The 18,782-nt window shown below is 57.4% G+C and overlaps 1 protein-coding gene across 2 annotated transcripts in view; it reads right to left on the bottom strand.

Moving 5' to 3' along the window:
• The window catches only part of LOC117640223 (glutamate receptor 1), a 239,956-nt gene that overhangs the window by 220,037 nt on the left and 1,137 nt on the right, over positions 1-18,782 (bottom strand). The window lies entirely within an intron of this gene.

Raw genomic sequence — 18,782 nt, 5'->3', positions numbered from 1 at the left:
TCAAAGCCAAAATCGTTGTGGTCAACGTCTTCTCGATACAGGGCATGAAAGAGTAGGGTCTTAAGAATACTAGGACGTCGAGGGAGGCCTTTTACGGCGACTAGATCGGACACAGTGGCCACCCAAAGTCAGCAAAATCAGCAAATTTCCGAGATTCGACCACTTTTTGACGAACTTGGTCGAAAAATCGTTGCGGTCAAAGCCAAAATCGTTGTGGCCAACGTCTTCCCGATACAGGGCATGAAAGAGTAGGGTCTTAAGAATACTAGGACGTCGAGGGGGGCCCTTTTGGCGACAGATCGGCACAGTGGCCACCCAAGTCAGCAAAATCAGCAATTTCCGGAGACATCGCGACGGTTACACGCGTTCTTGCGGCAGCGCTAGGCTGCCACAGACTGATCCGATCAGGCTCGGATGGGCCTCAAAAAGGCCCAGGGATGACCGCTAAAAGGCCCCCAATCATCATTATGCATTTTACCCCAAGACCAACTTTTTGAGGCTACGACGTCCAAACAAAATAGTTGTGGTCCAAGTCCTCCCGATACAGGGCAGAAAGAGTAGGGCCTTAAGAATACTAGGACGTCGAGGGAGGCCTTTTACGGCGACTAGATGGACACGGCACCCAAAGTCAGCAAAATCAGCAAATTTCGAGATTCGACCACTTTTTGACCAACTTGGTCGGAAAATCGTTGCGGTCAAAGCCAAAATCGTTGTGGTCAACGTCTTCCTCGATACAGGGCATGAAAGAGTAGGGTCTTAAGAATACTAGGACGTCGAGGGAGGCCTTTTACGGCGACTAGATCGGACACAGTGGCCACCCAAAGTCAGCAAAATCAGCAAATTTCCGAGATTCGACCACTTTTTGACCAACTTGGTCGGAAAATCGTTGCGGTCAAAGCCAAAACCGTTGTGGTCAACGTCTTCCCGATACAGGGCATGAAAGAGTAGGGTCTTAAAAATACTAGGGCGGACGCAGTGGCCGCCCAAAATCAGCGAAAACAGCTACTTTCGGAGATTCAGTCACTCTTGGACTAACTTTGTGACGTTACTGGTCCCAAACCCGAAGGTCCCGGCAGATTTTTCTGCCTGTCTGCCCTGGCCATAGCCCGAGCCTGGTTCCGAGAGTCGTCGCTCTGTCTCTCTCGCACCTACTCGGGACGCCATGAGTGCGAGAGAGACGAGGCCGCGCCGTACCCGGGACTGCGGGACTATCGCCATGGCTATCGTCGCCACCATCAAGCCTCTCATTCCGACCCCTTTGAGCCGGCGCGCCGGGCCGGCCGACCGGACCGGACGGCACGGCCAGCGCGTCCTGCTTTGTCCGCCCCGCGCAGGCTGTCTCTCTCGCACTCGCACGGACACGGCGAGCCGCGGCGGCGAGCGAGAGAGACAGAGCGACTGGTCGGAAGCAGCGTGCTGTCCGGGCCGCCGATCCGTGCCCGTCTTTGCGTCCATTCAGGCGCTATCCGTGATCTGGTGCTCCCTGGCCCGCGCCGCGCCGCGCCCAGCAGACTGATTCCGAGAGTCGCCTCTCTCCCGCACTCGCGGGGCGTCCCGGACAGGTGCGAGGGACGCAGAGCGACGACTCTCGGAATGGTCTGCTGCACCGCGTCGCCGCGTCGCCGCGTCGCTCCAAAGGGCCTTCTTCTGCATCTCTGGGTCCGACGGGGATTCCTGGAAGGCCGGGCCCTTCATCACCGCCACTCATTTTCCCTTCGCGTCGCTTTCATCTGGAAGGGCCCTTCGCGTCCTTCGGGTCCTTCAGATGGACGGCGCCACGGCGATAGAGAGAGACAGATTCAAGCTGCCAGGACTGATTCTGGGTTAGGCAGTAAAATTAATTGGAAATATTTGTTAGGAGTCGAACCTCCGGCATGTGGGCCTGTTGCACACGGCTCCGTTCTGATGGCCTCGAACACCACCCTTAGGATAGCAAGTCGAAAAAAATTTTATGACGCTGGTATTCGAACGCCGGCCTGCGGGACTCGATCCCACGATTCCCACGTCTCTAACCTCTCGGCTATCACAGCAGTGGTGAAATGTGATGGAAGGTTTGTTCCTATCACCTGTGTAGGGTCGAATTAGTTCAGGCCGGGGTTCGACTACCAGCATCGGGATTTTTTTCTCACGCGTAACTCGGAGGTTTCTTGTCTTCGGCTTTTGTGGTCGGTCCGGCAGCGCGGCTGGGGAGGTGGCGATGCGGTGGCTGCGGCCTGGGCGGGGCGGGGCGGGGCGGGGCGGGGCGGGGCGGGGCGGGGCGGGGCGGGCGGGGCGCAGGCGCGGGGCACTCACACGCACGGCCCACAGGCTAAAGCTCCGAAATGAGTTTCTGATCCAAGCCGCCCGCCACGCCACGCCACAGCATTGTGGGTTTCCGCGCTGTACTGCGGCCGACTGGGCGTGGCGGGGCGGGGCGGGGCGGGGCGTGGCGGGGCACGCAGCGTTGCGAGCCCCGGAAGGACAAATTCCAAAGCAACGAGCCCTGTTAGACCGCCACACTGCAAACCGACGGAAAACTATTTCCCCGCCCCCCCGCGTGCTGGGGGAAAAAACAGGGTCCCCTTTTTGGTCTCGTTTCAATGCCAGAATTAAGTTTCAATCTATCGCTCGGGTGCACCAAAACCACGAAGGCCCCGCCTGTGCCACGCGATACGCGAAACAACGCCAATTTATTAAATCTTTTTAATAGAACAGCATTTTTCGTTTAATATTCCGTTTCTTTGGCTCTCGGCTCCAGTGTGCCACTCCCTGAAATCAGCATTGCAACTCGCGCATTGCTATTGCATGCACAGCGGCCCCTGTGTATCGCTCCTTGCCTCGCAACAGAATAATACAAAGAAAATAAACAAAGAGGCAAAAGAAAAAGAGACAAAAAGACGCGCGGAGAATAAAACGGGGCAGGAAAACAGAGAAAAGGCAGGCGAAACAATCGCCTCGCGCCCTCTCCAGTGATCCCCAAACTTCTCGTCGCCTGTTCATCATATCTTCATTCTCGCGGCCCGTCATGCATATTCAGTCGCGTCAAACTCCCTCTCGGCCGACTAGCGGCGCGACAAAGCGCCAAACAATAGTGCCTGATGGGGAAAACGATCTAAAAAGGAAGCGGGCCTCGACCTGCGCCATGCAAATTAAGTGTCATTCTCTCATTCCCCGGCGCATTGGGCGAACGGGCGTCGCAAAACGGGCGCCGTCACACCCTCGTGCGCCCCCACGCCTTCACGCGCCAGGCAAAGGGCCGCCGCACACAGACGGACAGACAGGCAGACAGACAGACAGACAGACAGACAGACAGACAGACAGACAGACAGACAGGCAGACAGGCAGGCAGACAGACAGACAGACAGACAGGCAGACAGACAAACAGGCACACCGACGGGCCAGACGGACCCACACACATGGAAAGACGCCGACAGGGGCTCGCGCACCCACGCACACACACACACGCGCGCACACACACACACGCACACGCGCGCGCGGAGGCGAATTACTTCTGCGAACGTCCTTGGTGGCAGCACCGCTGCGCCACACTGCCCCAATAAAGCAAACGCAAAGCAAAGACGACGACGCCGCCAGGGCCTGTTGTCAAAATCAGAACCCAAGCCAGCAAGCAGCAGCAGTGGTGCAGCTAGCTAGGCCGCGCAAAGCGTTAAGTTTGGCGGAGGGCAAAAAAAAAAGAAGAAGGAAAAAAAAAGAAAAAAATACAGTCGCGGCAAATTGGGCGAGACGTCGAGACGGGAAACACAAGGGGCAGAAGAGGAGGGGAAGGGGGGGGGGCAAACACACAGAAAAACGGTTGGCGAGATAAAACGGATGGTGCGATTTCCACGTGGCCGTGGCCGACGGGGAAAAGTTTTAATTTGCCGCCCGAGTCTATTAGAAATAAACACCGTCGATGTCTGTTCGCTCCCTCTCTCTCGCTGCAGTCAAACTGATAATTGTTGTTGTTGTTGTTTAACAGTGCAGGGAGTCTCGCGACGGAACGCAACGCAATTAATTTAGTCATGTAGTCTTGCCAACAGTGCACTGGTAAGGCCATCCCATTCCCGCCAGTCAGATTCTAAGTCGTTTCTATCGAGTACAAAATAGTGCCCGTCGGATTGGGACTAGCGTCGGATTGGCTGCCGACCCCTCAGGGCTCTCAGGGCCCTCCACTCCACTGCAAGGCCTCTTCCTTCCCCGTGTTGGTACACCTGTCCCAACCACGTCACCGTAAATTACTCCTGCTTGCTCCCCGAATCCGGTTTGTCTGTCCGTGCGCCTACAGCAGACTGATTCCGTGAGTCGTTTTTCGTCGTTCTGTCTCTCTCGCACCTGTACGGGACGCCCCATGAGTGGGACAGGGACAGAGCGACGAAATCGACTCTCGGAATCAGTCTGCTGGCCACGACTACATCACTATGACCATCCCTCACGCCCTCGCGTGCGCGCGCGCACACCCACACGCACGCACGCACACACACACCACCCCGGCCCTAAGGGAGGGCCCCTGACCAGGAGGAAGTGGCGGGGTGCCCTCCTCACTGATCGGCTTCCCCCGCTCGGCAAATGCAAACATTTGCAGTCAGCGCGCCGCCGCTGCCTCTGCCGCTGCCTCTGCCTCGCTGCCTCCGGCCCACGGCGCCGGCACAGCGGCCTCGGTGGGGTGCAGAGACAATGAGGGTCCGTAAATGGAGATGTAAAGATAATATCGCAACAAACTGCACCGCACGCGCCGCCCCGCCGCCCCGTCGCCCGAGTGATTACCGACGTCATTCCTGGACCTCCTCGTCCTCCTCGTCCTCCTTCTTCTTCTTCTTCTTCTTCTTCTTCTTCTTCTTCTTCTTCTTCTTCTTCTTCTTCTTCTTCTTCTTCCTCTTCTTCTTCTTCTTCTTCTTCTTCTTCTTCTTCTTCTTCTTCTTCTTCCTCTTCTTCCTCTCCCTCTGCTTCTTCTTCTTCCTCTTCTCTTCCTCCTCCTCCCCCTCCTCCTCCTCCTCCTCCTCCTCCTCCTCCTCCTCCTCCAGGGTCGTCCGTCCGTCCGCCAGCAGACTGAACCCGAGAGTCGTATTCGTCCGCTCTGCCCCTCTCACACTCATAGAGCGTCGCGTACGGGTGCGAGAGAGAGACAGAGCGACGAAAACTGACTCTCGGAATCAGTCTGCGGAGGGAGACGAGAGCAGCAGCACGACCCGGCACGAGCCGGCACAAGCCAAGGCACAAGCGGCCTATAAAACGCAGTGTCATTCGAACCGCCATTTTTACGAGGAGATTGGACGAGGGAGCCAAAGTTGCCTCGGCCTCCGGCTCGGCTCGGCTCGGCACGGCTCTACTCGGCTCGGCTCGACTCGACTCGGCTCGGGTGACCGGCCAGGCGCGCGGTTTACACATGCAGAAATCGTGCGGCTTTGATAACTGGCTGCGAGCTTTATGGCTCGGTGGGTGGCGTCGGGGCGCCCTCCGACGGGGACCCTCGACGGGGACCTCCCTCCCTCTCTCCGCCGCCCCCACCGCCCCCGCCCCTCCCCCAGCCCTTCCCCAGGGATTCTCACACACCGCCCCTGATTTCATGTGAGATCCCTGGCGAGCCTGCCGCCATGGGCGAGGCCTGGGCGAAGCCTGGGCGAAGTGTAGCCGCCTGTACACTGTCCGGAATCAGGCAGGATGTCCATCATTACTTGAGAGAGAGAGAGAGAGAGAGAGAGAGAGAGAGAGAGAGAGAGAGAGAGAGAGAGAGAGAGAGAGAGAATGAGCGGGGGTGAGGGAAGTGCGAGATGCGCCACGCATGGCGGCGTTTCCCTCATTCAATCCGCTGCATGGGTAAGTAAGAGGTGCCCAGGAAGCGAAATAACGCTGATTGAAACGAGACGACTGCGCGCCGAAAGATCTGTCTGTCTGTCGGTCTGCCTGTCTGTGTGTGAGTGTGCTGAGACGGGGATAGCAGTGTGTCGGGCCAATGCGCCCTCTGCGCCGGATGTGAAATTTAAATGCAATCAGATGCTGGGACCCATCCTGAGCAGCGACGAGGTGGCCGCCGCGGTGGAGACGAAGACGAGCAAAAGGGGAAAGAGAGAGTCAGAGAGGAGAGAAAGAGAGAGAGAGAGAGAGAGAGAGAGAGAGAGAGAGAGAGAGAGAGAGACGTGTCACTTGCATCCCCACGCATCGAGGCGCGGGCTGAGGCGGACATACGTGGCCCATTTACTGCGTCGCTCTGTCCCTCGCACCCCTACGGAACACCCTGTGGGTGCGAGAGAGACGGGCAGACGAAAGCAGTGTCCGGAACGAGCCTGCCATCACGCCACGCGTGCTGACAGTCACATTTCCTGTCGTGGGGCACGTTCTCCCACGCACGCACGCGGTATGCCGTCTCCGTCTAATCAGTCTCAAAGGGAAGGCCCTTGAATCCCCGATCTCCGTGAAACATGGAGTGAGTGCACACGCTGTGGGGGCAGAGAGGCGAGTGTGTGCGTTTCCCACACAAGAGCCGCAAACGGGCCAAATTATTGATGACCGCGATGATAGCGCTGAGCTGCAGAGTCAACACACACCGACTCGCGGGGCGTGGCGGGGCGTGGCGGGGCGTGGCGGGGCGTGGCGAGCCTCCTGGATCAACACATCAGCATGCAAACAGCGTAGTCTCGCGCAGGGCAGTGCAGGGCAGCGCAGCGCGCAGTGCGCCGGGACGGCTAGGAAAGAGCGGAGGCCCTCGCACGAGGCTAATGAGAAAGCCAAATCCCTCCAATCGTCGCCATCATCGTCCGGCCGCCGCTCCTGGAAGGACTGCCCTGCGCCCATGCCGCCCTCCAAAAGTCAACAGATTATTCATTTAAAAAAGAATAAAATAAAAAAATTAATAAATTTGCCGACGTAATGAGAGTAAGCCCTGCGGAAGCTTTGCGCCGTGCATGCAGTCACCCTTCCCGTTTCTCTCTCTCTCTCTCTCTCTCTCTCTCTCTCTCTCTCTCTCTCTCTCTCTCTCTCTCTCTCTCTCTCTCTCTCTCTCTCTCTCTCTCTCTCTCTCTCTCTCTCTTTCCGGAACGCGGCGACATCATCATCGTATGCTCTCTCCCTCCCGGCAGGCGTCTCCGCTTAATCCTTGCGACAGGTGTGCTCCTCCTACCAACTTTTCATCCCCCTTCCCCTCCCCCTCCCTCTCCCCTCCCCTCCCCCCTCCCTCTCCCCCTCCCCCCTCCCCACCCCGCGCCGGTCGAGACGTGAATGAATTGCCTAACACAATCCCCGGCAATATTTGACTCCCCCGTCGCTCGTCCCTGCCGCGCGCCGGAGACGCAAATTTTCCATCCCTGCAGCGGCAAACACCGGCAACAGCAGCGCGTTGCAAATGACCGGGACGCGACGGCCATTCGCTCATTGGGAGGGAACTGTTGACAGTATGAGAAACGTATCGTGTGACCGTCACGCAGTATGAGAAATCGACGTGGCGGCGGTACGGCGGGAATTCGAACGTAGTCGTTGCGGAATGGCTGCAGACGAGGAGAATTCTGCTGCTCCAAGACACGGTGGGGCGTTCCGACGAGAGAGAGAGAGAGAGAGAGAGAGGGAGGGAGAGAGAGAGAGAGAGAGAGAGAGAGAGAGAGAGAGGAGAGAGAGAGAGAGAGGAGAGAGAGAGAGAGAGAGAGAGAGCTGCATCCCGAGACAAAGTACGGCATTCCGGGACAGATTCGCAGACTCGCAGACACAACGCGTTAGCGGCTCCGAACAGCGGGGCACTGCACTGCCGTGGCACTGCCGTGGCACTGCGTCGACAGGGGGAGGAACGCCAGGAAAACCTGGCAAAACTGGGAAAACAGGCGAGGCGAACCGCGGCGCGGCATGAATGAGTAATAAAGACAGGTGACTGACTCCAGCAGTGCGGCGGCGGCGGGAAATTGGAAAACATCACCTGCCGTCATCACACGGTGCGAGGGGACGCGCCGAACGAAAACTCAGTGCTCTCTCTCTGTCTCTCTCGCACTCAGAGGGCGGCCCCGCGGGGTTGCGAGAGGGACAGAGACAGCCTGACCGGCGGGCCATGACCCCGTCGGCTCGATCAGCGCCTCGCCCAAGTCTTTGTGCAGTCTTTCTGTACCTGTCCGTCTGTCCGTCCGTCGGTCTGTCTGAAAGAATGTCGCGGCCGAAAAAGAGGTCTGGCCCGGGGCTGCATCGAGGCGGCGTCGCCCCAGCCTCGCGCCCCGACGGCGGCCTGCTGCCCCGCCACGCCCGCCCCGCCCGCCACGCCCGCCCCGCCACGCCCCGCCACGCCCCGCCACGCCCCGCCACGCCCGCCCCGCCCGCCACGCCCCGCCACGCCCCGCCACGCCCCGCCACGCCCCGCCCCGCCACACCCCGCCACGCCAAGTCTCGAGGCGTCAAACGCATGCTAGTCACGTTGCGTACCCGCCAGGCGCCGACTACTAATAAGTATAGCCTACAGCCGCAAGGCGGTGAGGCGCTGGGCGAAGGGGCGGCCAAGGGAAAGGGGGGGGGGGGGAGATAAAGGGACGACGGGACGATGAAAGGGAGGGGACCAAACCAGGCGCTACTCGCCGGCCCGGTAGGTAAAAAACAAAAGCGACCCCACAAAACGTGTCGTTTCTACTCTGCAAAAAGAAAAGAGACTGATTTATTAAAATATTTTTCTGAATAGGACAAAAAATATTTTCCCCGGGCTTTTTCCATTTTGGACTTTCTCCCTCCCTCCCCTCCGCTCCTCCGCAAAGTCGTTGCGAAGGGAGAAATAGGCTGGGCTAGACGCGGGGCACGGCGGGGCGCAGCGGGACGGGGGGAGATGGGTGCAGGCGGACCTACATCCGGGGCACATAAAGCTGACGGCGGGAGCTTTCAAACTTGGCCTTGCCGGCCGGAGGGAGCTGCCTTCGCCGCACAGTGGGTCAGAGGACCGGAGGGGGCGGCCAAAATCCCGCTAAATGAGAGTCGCTAAATGGGACTCGAACCGACCGTGTGACCCCACCAATGGATTGCTCTCCGAACGAGGAATCCATTGGTGGGGTCACACGCTCGGTTTGAGTCCTGTCCAGCGACTCTGGAGCTCAAAACGCGTCTCGAGTTTCAGCCGGGGGTGCCGGCCTTCTGGCAAATCCATTGTGCGCCTGCCTTTGCCTGCCTTCCGCCGCTCCGAGGACAGGCGCGCGACTTCCAGGCCTGTTCCAGGCCTGTTCCAGGCTGCCCGGTCAGGTCGCCGGGGAGGTGCCGGCAGTGCTGGCTGGTCGTTTACATCGCCCCTCCACCGTCCCACCCTCGCCTGCTCCAGTATTAACCACGATTTAAGCACTTTGGAAGCATCGAGTGCGCGCTTTCCGACAGACTTGAGGATCGCCGTCGACGTCGTCGTCGTCGTCGTCTTCGTCGCCCCGGCGGCCGCGCGGCGCGCTCGCTGTCCCGTTCCAAAATAACGCGCCAAAGGCTAATCTCTCATCTCCTCTCGCTCGCTCTTTCGAGGACGGGATCTTCGGATCAAGAGCTCCACTTTGCAAGGGAAACAAAGGGCGGGGGCGGAGGGGCCGGTCCGCGGCACACACCAGAGTCGGCGAAGCGGCGGGGGAGGGGGGGGGGGCGAGAAAGGGGGGAGCGCACGGGTCTGCTGAATAGAAAAAGTGTCGGCATGCTAAATAGCGGAGACTCTCCCTTCAGGGATCAATAGGGGACCCGAAAATGGGAAAATAGCCGAACCCTCTTTTTGCTGAGCGAACTTGAGCGTTGCAGCGCACTGCACCGCAGATCGGCTGTGCAGTCCCTCGAGACACCACACTCACACATCACTTCCATTCTCGCAACTCGCCCCACCCCCACTCCTGTTCTAAAACAGGCAACGCATACAGTGCATCTCTTTTCCTGTTGTTTCTCGAAGCTCCCGCCCACTGATACAAATTTACGGTTTGGGACTCACGCACGCGGGCGCGCGCGCGCACACACACACACACACACACACACACACTTGTTTTGCAGAGTCGTACGTGTGTTTGCACAGCTCTCCCAATACAATTCCCGCAATCACTTTGGATTCAGGGGGGGGGGGGGCTGCGTGGTTCGACTCAGCCTCTCGGCTCAACAGCGCGGCGCTCTTGATAAAATATGTAGCAAAAGCGCTTGCATTGCCGCGGCGCGCGACGCTGCGACGCGCCAAAACACTCGAACGGCCTTCTTAAACGATATCTCTCCTGGTTCCGATTTCTGCCCCCCCCCTGCCCCCCCCCCCTCCCCAATGGGGGGGCTTAGTTTTCTGCATTTTTATATCTCCCTGCCAAGGGCCTTCGACTCCTCGCCAGAGAAACAAGGATTGGGATAGAGCGACTGCCGGCAGGGCACGCCCAGCACATAACATCTCTATTCCTGCGGTTGATTGTGCCCACCCTTTGACAGGCGATAACAAACGTCTGCACGCGCACACACTCACGTACGCTCTCACACACATAGCTCACAGACAGACACACACATACTATTCTCTCAAAGTATTCTGTGAACCCACCCGGGTATCCATACTCGTCATATTCCAAAATTCTAAAAATGTGTGTGAATGAAATTAATTGCAAGAGAAGGCTTCCCGATAAGATAGAAGTCCATTTTTCGTTTCAGTCTCTTTTTTTAACAGCCTTCATTTTTTTCAAACCTTCCTTCACATTGTAGCCAATTTGTTGACGCCAACCCCCGGCGCATTCCTCGCTCGCGCGCCCCTCGCCGCTCTCGGCCTGCTCCTCGGCGAGGGAGAAAAGAGGGGAGAGAAAAGAAAAAAGAGAGAGGGGGAGAGAAGGGGGGAAAAGGGGGGAAGGGGGAGGGGAAAAAAGAGGGAAAGGGCGGCCAAAATTTTTTGGCCGGCCAAAGAGGCTGGGGCCCCCCCCCGGCCGGCCACCCCCAGGGGGAGGGGCAAACCCGGGGGGGAGGCCCCGGCCCAGAGCCCAGAGCCCAGGGCCCGGGCCCCGGGCCCCAAAACCCCCTTTTGGCATTGCTGCAAACCTTTTGCTCAGTGTCTTTGTCTTCCAGGCCGGCCCGTCACCCCCCTCCCCTCCCCTTCGCCGCCGCCACCGCGTGCTTCCACTAATTTCCCCATTCATTTTTCTCTAAACTTGCCGCCCTCCACTCGCAGTAAAGCATTATTTTTGAGCCGCCATTTTCGAGAAGGAGAGCAGGCGAGCACAGCAGCCGGCGTGGCGTACAAAATAATACGAATAAAATGGTCTAAAAATGTTGTCGTAAATTTGCGGTTACTGCCATAGCCACCAGCACAAACGCGGCCGGAAGAAATTAGAAGGAGGAGGAAAAAAACGGCGGAGAGAAGAATCGGCGACACGAAGAGTGCACGGCCGATAACGAGGGGTGGTCGGGGCGAGCACAGACGCCCTCACAGCCACGGGGGAATCAATCAACACCGACCACAGCGATAAATAAATAACAAATAAATAAGTAAGAAATAACTTTCCGCTCGATTATCGCGGCAACTAAAGGTCCCCGCGGGACGCAATGAGATCCAGCGGCGGTGGTGCATGTGTGGGGGACGGCCGGGATGCCCAGGGATGGCCTCATAAGGGAAAACGTAATTTACGGGCAACGCCGTAAATCCGCTTTTACGGCTGTGCGCGCTCTCTCTCTCTCTCTCCCCCCTCTCTCTTCTCTCTCTCTCTCTCTCTCTCTCTCTCTCTCTCTCCCACTCGCACGTCGCGCAATTTGCAATCAACTTGTCGTCAATCTAAGCGCTTCCCGTGTTGTTGCTGCTTCTTTTTCCATAAGTATACTGCCGCGAGCGAGCCGCGAAGTCGGACTCGGCCAGCGTGGCCCTACACGGCGAAAAATTAAATTAAATTGGAACCGCTGTTGTTAATGTTGCCGAGATAGTAAACCAGGGCGTTTTACGTCGCCTCATCTCCATGTGCGCTGCACGGTGCATACGTCTCAGCGTGCGTGTGCGCTTGTGTGTGTGTGCGTGTGTGTGTGTGTGGTAGCGTGTAGACGCATCGTAGGTGGGGGGGAGGGGAGGGGGGAGATTTTAACGCCCCAGCGACCCCCAGGTGGTGTGTTAACGACGCAGAAAAAGTAATGGTGCACCGACTGACCAGAATAGACTACACCGTGCATCACAGGGGTGCCTGTCAGTGTTGTGTGCGTGTGTGCGTGTGTGCGTGTGTGCGTGTGTGTGTGTGTGTGTGTGTGTGTGTGTGGGTGTGTGTGTGTGTGTGTGTGTGTGTCAGCAGGGATACGGCCTCAGGGTTGGGGGTCATCAATACTTAACGGCTACACCACTGGAATGGAGTGGAGACAGAGCATCGCCATACATGCGTGGTGCGCGCGATGCCACCGCCCTGCCCGTTAGACTGTCCCACGAAAAATTCGATGTTTGAAAATGCAACCTCTCCCCCCGGGATTTAAGTTCCTTATGAAAAAAAAGGACTCCATGATTTTTTTCAGAATTTTTGAACAGAATTTAGAGGTCGCGCATCGGCAAAAACACTTTTTTTGCCATTTTTTCTCGATTTTTTAAGTAGCCCTACCACCATACCACACCCAGCCCCCCCCCTCTCCTTAGTTGGACTTCTAGTGACCCCGTGCCCGCGTTCTGTAGGACACCCGCCCCTCCTGAGCCCATCTAGACCCTCAAATGAGCCCCCAAAAACGAAAAAATAAGTCGAAAATTTCATAAAAAGCTGCAAAAGTTGTGCAAATGTTGTTTTTTTTTGATAATCTGACACACAGAACGATAGAGCGTGAAAAATTACGTAGGGGTGAAGACAAGTGAGCACGCCAAAACGGTCAGTTTCGGTTACATAAGCGCGAGCGAAATAGAACGCCCCCACGAATTTATACATTTCCTGCTCAAAACTTGAAGTGTGGGCTTTTTTTCCCTTTTTTGTGGGATGTCAAGAATCATCTGATGATTTTTTTATATGAAATTTGTCGAAATAAAAGCTCTGCATGTAAAAAAAGTACAAATATATGGTGCGGGTCGCTGGTGGCGCCTCCTGTCATTAGTCACGGAAACTAAGGGAGTATGGGGCGATTTGTAACAGGGGCGATTCGTAACAAATGCTTTTTAAATTAAATTTAAGTGGAGGGAGCAGAGGAAAATCTGAGTATGGCCCCTCTTTCGCTTCAAGTAGAGGGTCCTTGAACAATCGAAGCGGATGTGATCGGTGCTCAGGTATAGTTTTGGAGGGCGTCTAAAATATAGGGTACCCCGAAAACAGGCAAATCTTTTATTTTGAGTTCAAAGAAGTTTCTGTCTGAGGCCCCCAGGTATGAATCACCATCGAAGTACCGTTGGGGCCTCGAAGCTTGACCCCTTTGCAATGTAACCACGTGGCATAAGTTGCTTTTACTTTGTCCAGTGATAGTTAGGGACGTATTTCTCGCGTAGCCGGCATTTGGGGTGATTCGTAAAAAGACCCGTATAAAAAAAAGAATTGAAGTAGTTTTTGCAATAAAATGCTTGAATTTTTTCTCGAATCATCTGCTGCCTAATTCCAATACATTTACACAGCTCAAAATGCATTTCAAAGCGAGTTATTCTATTCTTTCCTCCAAAATTGAAAAAAATGAGGTTAGGGTTACATAGCCGGTCAGTTAATGCTGAGGCGGTCAACGGCAGCTTGTAATGCAGATTTTACGGCGTCTGCAGGACATCCGAAGAACAAGCTGGAGGAGATAACATTCCCCACGATGTTTCATTTAATGTTTAGGATGTTATGAAAAGCCCCAAGGCTGTTACAAATCACCCCATGCTGGGGCGATTCGTAACAGCATGCAAGGGTTTTTGGGAAAACGTCTTAGATTTCAAAGATTACGGACTCCAGATTTATCCCATGGAGCTGCACAGTCTAGATGAAGGGCCAGACTGCTCAACTGGCACAAGTTTGACACCCATATGCAGAATGTTCTTTAAATTTTTTATAGAGGATTCCAAAATCTGTTACAAATCGCCCCATACTCCCTTACATCGCCGCCTTTTCGCGCGCTTTGCCGCGCACACGAAACGAACCGCCCAGCGAGCGTTGTTTTGAATCGTCGTTTGTGTTTTGGGATTTATTGTGTGGAATGATGGCGTCCCGACAAAAAAGAGGGGGCAGGCTCACCTACCTTTTAGCTAAGGAGACAGTCATTCATAGACCAGCTAGACTCTCTGTTTGACGTAGCTCATCATGAAGCTACAAGCCAGCACCGACAAGCCAGTGCAACCCCTTCTTCCGTCGGGACGCCATCATTCCACACAATAAAACGGAGGCGTTCTATTTCGCTCGCGCTTATGTAACCGAAACTGACCGTGTGGCGTGCTCACTTGTCTTCACCCCTACGTAATTTTTCACGCTCTTTTCGTTCGTGATGTCAGATTATCAAAAAACACAAAAATTTGCACAACTTTTGCAGCTTTTTTTTGAAATTTTCGACTTATTTTTATCGTTTTGGGTGCTCATTTGAGGGTCTAGATGGGCTCAGGAGGGTCGGGGGTCCTACAGAACGACGTCACGGGGGCACTAGAAGTCCAACTAAGGAGAGGGGGGGGGGCTGGGTGTGGTATGGTGGTAGGGCATACTTTAAAAAAAAAGAAAAAAAATGGCAAAAAACGTGTTTTTGCCGATGCGCGACCTCTAAATTTTGTTCAAAAATTCTGAAAAAAATCATGGAGTCCTTTTTTTACATAAGGAACTTAAGTCCGGGGTGAGAGGTTGCATTTTCAAACATCGAATTTTTTGTGGGACAGTCTACTGCCCGTGCGTGTGTTGATGTGTTGTCGCACCGGTGCGAGGTCGTTATTCCAAACACACACACCCTTTCCCCCCCCCCCCCCCCCCACACACACACACACATGACGTTTTCATGAGTGTGAATGTGACGCAGAGGAGGTGCGACATTTTCCGGCTCATTGGTTCTGTTTGGCCTTGTTATTCCCCTTCATTTGCCCCTTTCCATTCATTTACTTTTCATTTCCCTCCCCCCCTCCTTCTCGCCCCGCTCGATTTCGCAGTCCGCACCGCCGCGTTTTGCTTAAGCTTGCTTTATGTCCCCGTCAACAAGGCGGATCCTGCCGGCCAGGCCAGCCCGGCAATGCCGGCCGGGCAATGCCTCAAAATGTGATTAGTCTCACGTAATTACGGCCTAGCGGCTAAGTGGCCGAGTGGAAGTGGACCGGGCCGTGGCCGGGCCGTGCGGTGCGATGCTGGATTATGGATTTCCGGTCCCGGAGGCCTCCAGACTGGCCGGCTCCAGGCTGGCTGGCTCCAGGCTGGCTGGCTCCAGGCTGGCTGCAGGCCTGGACTCCAGGGGCCCGGCCGGGACTCCAGGGCACCACGCAGGCGGGGGTCCGGGCCGTGCGCGCCTCCCCCGGCACCTAGCACAACAGCAACATGGTCCGCCCCGCCCCGCCCCGCCTCGCTCCGCCCCGCCCCGCCCCGCCCCGCCCCGCCCCGCCCGGCCATATTGACCAGGTGCGTCGGCCCCGAGATGAGCTGATAAGTAACTGCCCCAAGATACCTGCAGCGAAGGGCGAAGGGTCCTGTCTGCCCGGCAAACTCGACTCCCTGCCGAGCGCCGCCCCGCCCCGCCCCGCCCTCCCGACAGCCCAAAGTAAGCTCTCTCGGCTCAGCCCGGGCCTCAATGTATAATCCTCGCCGGCAAAGCGAGCAAAGTGAAGGCGCAGGCGGTGCTATGCGGACGTCTCCACGCACTTCGACGTCGTCGTCGTCTGTCTCACTTCGCCTCGAGGAGCGCAATGACGCGCACCTTCCTCACCCCGCGTACGTATTTCGCATCAAAGTTTTAGCGCGCCGTGCAAGATGGAGGACACACTGACAGGCGGACGGACGGCCGGGGAGCCGCGCCGTCATCAATTTCGAGTCAGAGAGAGAGAGAGAGAGAGAGAGAGAGGTCAGCCCTACACCGCAACAAGTCCTGCCCAACGATGCCCAATGGTGCCGAATGGTCCCGGGTGGCGCGCTCGGGCCGCGCCAGACATGACGCAGGCATTTAGGACTGATTCGCACTCTCGGACGGAAGCCCCACCCCCCTCCCCTCCCTGCCCCTCGATGTGGCCAACGAAAGTCCTCGTCAAACATCCGCGCGCTTATTTGTCATTAACCGACCGGCCGGTGCGGTCGTCTCTCCGTCCTTGTCGCCAGGCCGTGGGAACAGAGCTTCTCTCTCCCACTCTTGGCGCCACTTCACCGCCACTCCCTTCCTCCTCCTGGCCTTTTTTTCGTCCGTTCGCGCCAAACCAACCCCTCCCCTTCCCTTCCCCCCTCCCTTCCTCCTCACTCTATATCCGTTTTCATTCCATTATTGTGTGTTTTCGAAACTCGGCGCGGCGGCGGAACCGAAACCGAACTCGCGCGGCTCCGATTGGACCGACACTTTTTCCCCGGCCGGGAAATGATGACATAATGCATTGTTATTTATTGGGCGAAGTCGAGAGAGACGAAACACCCAAAACCCACTGCATCCCGAAAGCCTGCCCACTCCTCCCACCACCCCACTCTCTCTCTCTCTCTCTCTCTCTCTCTCTCTCTCTCTCTCTCTCTCTCTCTCTCTCTCTCTCTCTCTCTCTCACACACACACACACACACACACTCAGAGAGAGAGCTGCGCCCCATTTCCAGACTTCCGTATGCTTCGGTGCATTGATTAATTAAAGCGTGCAAAAAAGTTCTGGCACACCGCACACTGGACCGGCAGCGTCCCCCTCCCCTCCCCATTCGCCACCCCCTTCCCCTCCGCCGCCGTGGCGGCCATTCGAATCGCCCCGCGCTGCCGCTGAATGCGGGAGGAAAAGTTGAGTGGCGGCCGTTTGATTTATCCCCGCGCACTGCCGCCAACAACATCAACAACAACAACAACCACCACCACGGCGGCAGCAGCAGCAACAACAACAACAACGGTGGCGGCCGCAGCATCAGTGCTGGCGGGCCGCGGCGGCGTGTCGTGTCGTCGTGCCGCCGGCTGCAAAAGCCCTGCTAAAACGAGTGGCGGGGCAAATTGGATTGCGTCTCTCGCCTCTCGCCACCACTGCCAACGCCGCGGTGCCGCGGTGCCGCCCTGCGCCCTGCCGCCCAGCCGCCTGCCGCCCCACGGCGGCGTCACCGCCTCCTCTGTTTTTGCCGTCGTCGTCGTCGCCGACGTCGCCGTCGACGCCGGCCTCCACTTTAACTGCAGGCACGCCCGGGGCCGCCCGGGGCCGCCTGATGAATTGGAGACGACAGCGGCCGAATAACAATCATCCCCGGGGCGCCCTTTGCAGCCGAGGCAAGCCGGCAGACTGGTTCCGAGAGTCGTTTTCGTCGCTCTGTCTCTCTTGCACTCGTGGGGCGGCCCGTATAGGTGCGAGAGAGACAGGGCGGCGACGCTCGGAACCAGTCTGCAGCAGCCGGGGAAAGAATTGAGCCGCGCGCCGCTACCCCGCGCTGGCTGGCTGGCTGACTGACTCCCCGGGGTGCAGCGACGTCGACGAGGACTCGCTGCGCGGCAGGACTGTCTAAGCGCGCCGAGCACGTGACACTGGCAGTGACAGCGGCCTGGCTGCACTTCGGCGATACCCCGCCGAGGAGTGCTTTTTTGTGGCACAGCGTGAAGACTGCGGACGCGGCGCGGCAATTTGCCTCAATTGAACGCATTTAACCGCCTTCGCAAGGGTTGAGCCGTGTCGAGGAAACGGCCCCGCACAGTGGGCCATAAGACCGGTGGAGGCGGCCAAAACTCCAGACGCGTTTTGAGCTACAGAGTCGCTACATAGGACTCGAACCGAACGTGTGACCCCACCAATGGATTGCTCTCCAAACGAGGAATCCATTGGTGGGGTCACACGCTCGGTTCGAGTCCTGTTTAGCGACTCTGGAGCTCAAAACGCCTCCAGAGCTTTCTCCGCCTCCACCGGTCTTATGGCATATCCACTGGACGCTCGGTTTGCAGGCGAGCAGAGGAAGCGACCCGAGCCCGGGGCGGCGGGCGGCGGCGGGCAGCGGCGTGGAACACTTGCCACTACAGCTAATCGCAGAGACACTGTGACACTGGTCCGGCCGGAGGGCCCGGAGGGGCGGCAGGGGAGTGAGAGAGACAGAGAGAGGGACGCAAATGGGCGTGCACTCCACTCGTCGCACACTCCCAGCCTGGCAAGGAAACGGCACGGCTGGACCGCGCCAGGGCTGGTGGGGGGAGGGGGCACTCGTCTTCTCGTTATAATTGTAAATGGCACTCATGAATAAAAATAAATACACTGTTGCGGGTTAACTTTCTTCATTCGCCCGAGTACATAATTCGCATGCCGGATGAGGGCGGCTCTGCTTCGAGGAGGCCGTGCGGCCAGGCGCAGGGCCCCCTTGAGGGCGGCGGCGGCGCGGCGGCGCGGCGCTGCGGGGTAAACCCGGGGCTCGTCCAGCCTGACCCTGCCCCCTCCCCTTCCCTGGACATGTGCCGCCGCCGGGGAGGTAGGCAGCGCCTGCCAGCGCCTGCCAGCGCCCCCACCACACGAGCCGCCGGGTTGCCTGCCCTGCCATGCCGGGCGCTCCACGTTCACGTTGGCCAGGCCAGGCGCTGGCGGCCAAAACTCTCGACGCGTCGTGAGCTCCAGAGTCGCTGAATGGGAGTCGAACCGAGCGTGTGACCCCACCAACGGATTGCTCATTCGGAGAGCAATCCATTGGTGGGGTCACACGTTCGGTTTACTCCCATTTAGCGACTCTGGAGCTCAAAACGCGTCTTCTGAACCGTGAGCATCTGCATTGTAACGCACCGGACAACTCTAATTCCATATCAAGATTATTTTTTCACACAGTGTAACACCGCTCCTTCGATACAGCCACGAAGCTTGGCCGACACTC

Source organism: Thrips palmi, unplaced genomic scaffold, assembly GCF_012932325.1.
Source record: "Thrips palmi isolate BJ-2018 unplaced genomic scaffold, TpBJ-2018v1 HiC_scaffold_12, whole genome shotgun sequence".
Taxonomy (NCBI): Eukaryota; Metazoa; Arthropoda; class Insecta; order Thysanoptera; family Thripidae; genus Thrips; species Thrips palmi.
This window is presented reverse-complemented; position numbering and strand designations above follow the sequence as displayed.